General features: G+C 37.5%; 1 pseudogene; it reads left to right on the top strand.

Annotated features, from left to right (window-relative positions):
• Gm14034 (predicted gene 14034) lies at positions 1,980-2,653 on the top strand (annotated as a pseudogene).

Raw genomic sequence — 3,053 nt, 5'->3', positions numbered from 1 at the left:
CATATCTCACATCTGGCCCTGAGTTTTGTATTTGGTAACCCATGGCTCTTGGATAAACACAATCCTTCCCTATGTATGGTAAGTTTAACTAAATACACACACACACACACACAATTTTATTTATATGTATTATATGTATGCATTATAAAATATACATATGTACTTATATGTATATATTACATATATGTATATTTAAAACCTATATGTATATATAATAAAATAGTAGATTTCAATTTGGCTTTAGAAAACATTTTTAAGTTAGTATGACACTGCCTTCTAAATTCATGTATCTCTTCCCTTAGATCAGTCTAGATCTCAGACATCTTGAGAGATGTTTCAGTGTATAGTCATTAATGCAAAAAAAAAAAAAATTCAGAGCTGGCCAAAGTGCCCAATATGGTGTCAGTAGAGTATACAACACTCCTTCCAGAAAGCTCAGGAACTGTCATACAAGAGTAGTCAGAAAAATTGTAAGAACCAGATCTCTGGGAGGACTAGAAAGAAACAATGTCTTCTAGATGTGAAAGGACTACTGTACTTGTGAACTCAGATGTGGTTGTCTGTGCAGGATTGGCATAAAATCAAGCTAGTTAAAATTCTAGCATCAAATATCAAAGGACTGGGCTGGGCCGTGGTGGTGCACGCCTTTAATCTCAGCACTTTGGAGGCAGAGGCAGGTGGATTTCTGTGTTTGAGGCCAGCCTGGTCTACAAAGTGAGTTCCAGGACAGCTAGGGCTACACAAAGAAACCCTGCCTCAAAAAAACCAATACCAAAACAAAACAAAACAAAAATAATCAAAGGACTGAAGTGCCTTCATTTCTAATTAAGAAGATTAAGATAGACATTTGATGCCCTTCTGAGACAGGGAGAGTCAGTTTTTTTAAGGGTGGTCTCTGATAGGCTCACTGTGTTTCAATGGATGGCCCCATACCCATAAGTATTGAGGGTGGCACAAATGGGATTTTTATGGATTATTGAATCAATAAACAGTAAAGTTGAAAGGTATGGTAGATCTAGGAAGAATTAAGGGGAGGCATGGAGAGGCAAGCAGGATAAAAATACATTGTATGAAATTCTCAACAAATTCATAAAAATCTTTTGTTTTAAAAAGAAAAGAAACTTTTATATTGTCCAATACTGTCCTTATTTTGTGAAAGATGTCCAGGGTTTGACTATGTAACAGAATATTTTTATCTCAAAGTTATGCACAACCTAACAAATCCCATAAACATATTCAAAACTATAAAATATCTCAGAGCATAAAAATTGAATGGAATGAATGGAGATAATCTATTAGAAAACATGTGTTTGCACACAGTTCAGTTCTTCCCTATTTGGAAATTCAAATCAAATTCCTTAGGAGCCTGACTATTCTCTTCTGCAAACTTCCCCCAAATCTACAAGATGAGAAACAAATACATGTTCTAGATAGAAATCAGTCACATATCCAATAGAAACAGACACAATGTACATGTGCAAACCTTTTTTTTTAATGTAACCACTAAGAAGATCACCTTAAATGAAACTTAGCTGAAATACCATCAATATGAATTTTAAATGCCAAAGGCAAATTATCTAGTCTTCCCTGAATATCTATAGATCCTATATCAGGGGATTTAATTAAACTCGGAAGACAAATATTAAAAATATATGCCTGTATGAAACACATATAGACATTTTTTGTCAATTATTCTTTAAGAAATACATTATAAGAATACTTAACATGGCATGTGTATTAGATTATTTATTATTAGACTTGAAGATGAATATACATAGGAGAATCTTTTTTGACCTTTTTGTTAGTATAAAATATACAGGAAAAGTATGTAACTACATGCAAATACCATGCATTTTGTATGATATTTTGATATTTGAAAGAAGTCCTATAACTCATCCATTGGGGATAGAAAAGAGTGAACATACTACACTACGAATTATATTCTCACTATGAATCATTAAGATACCAACATATACTCATTGTCATGGGCCTGAGTTCAGAGGCGCAGAGAACCTAGCTAAGTCAATATGCTGTTCACCAGAAGCTGGGTTTGTCGTAAAACCATGTGAACTCACCGAGACCTTTCGAGAAATCAAGTCTCATCCAGGGGCTAAAGTTGACTTGAGACTATGGACTGCGGAACAAATGTGAGGTGTGGAGTGTCAAATTTACCCTGGCCAAGATCTGTAAGGGGGCTGGGGAGCTGTTGACGCTGGACAAGAAGGACCCTCAGCGTCTGTTTGAAGGCAAAGGTGACCTGTTCACATTGGGGTGCTGGATGAGGGCAAGATGAAGCTGGATTACATCCTGTGCCTGAAGACTGAGGATTTCTTGGAGAGAAGGCTGCAGACCCAGGTCTTCAAGCTGGGCCTGGGTAAATCTATTTTCCATGCCCGTGTGCTTATCTGTCAACGTCACATCAGGGTCCGCAAGCACATGGTGAACATGCCATCTTTAATTGTTCCTCTGGACTCCCAGAAGCACATTGATTTCTCTCTCTGTTCTCCTTATGGTGGCAGCTGTCCAGGCCGGCCGAGTGAAGAGGAAGAATACCAAGAAAGGCTAGGGTGGTGATGTGGAAGAGGATTAATTAACACCTTGCTGCACTGGAGGATTGTCTAGTTTTTCAGTTGACAAAACAATTGATACTTGGTTTTTTAAAAAAAGATACGATTTGTTGATTCTTGTTTTTACAGCACAAGCCATTGCTGTTCTGTTCAGGACATATCAATCTTTCCCCTGTGCCCATATCTTTGAGGCTCTTCCCCACTTTCACGTCTATATGTTTCAGTGTATCTGGTTTTATATGGAGGTCCTTGATCCACTTGGACTTGAGCTTTGTACAAGAAAATAAGAATGGGTGAATTTGCATTCTTTTACATGCTAACCACCAGTTGATCCAGCACCATTTGTTGAAAATGCTGTCTTTTTTCCACTGAACAGCTTTAGCTCCCTTGTCAAAGATCAAGTGACCAAAGGTGTGTGGGTTCCTTTCTGGGTCTTTATTACTATTCCCTTCACCTACCAGTCTGTCACTGTACCAATACCATGCA

This window comes from Mus musculus, chromosome 2 (assembly GCF_000001635.26).
Source record: "Mus musculus strain C57BL/6J chromosome 2, GRCm38.p6 C57BL/6J".
Lineage (NCBI taxonomy): Eukaryota > Metazoa > Chordata > Mammalia > Rodentia > Muridae > Mus > Mus musculus.
This window is presented reverse-complemented; position numbering and strand designations above follow the sequence as displayed.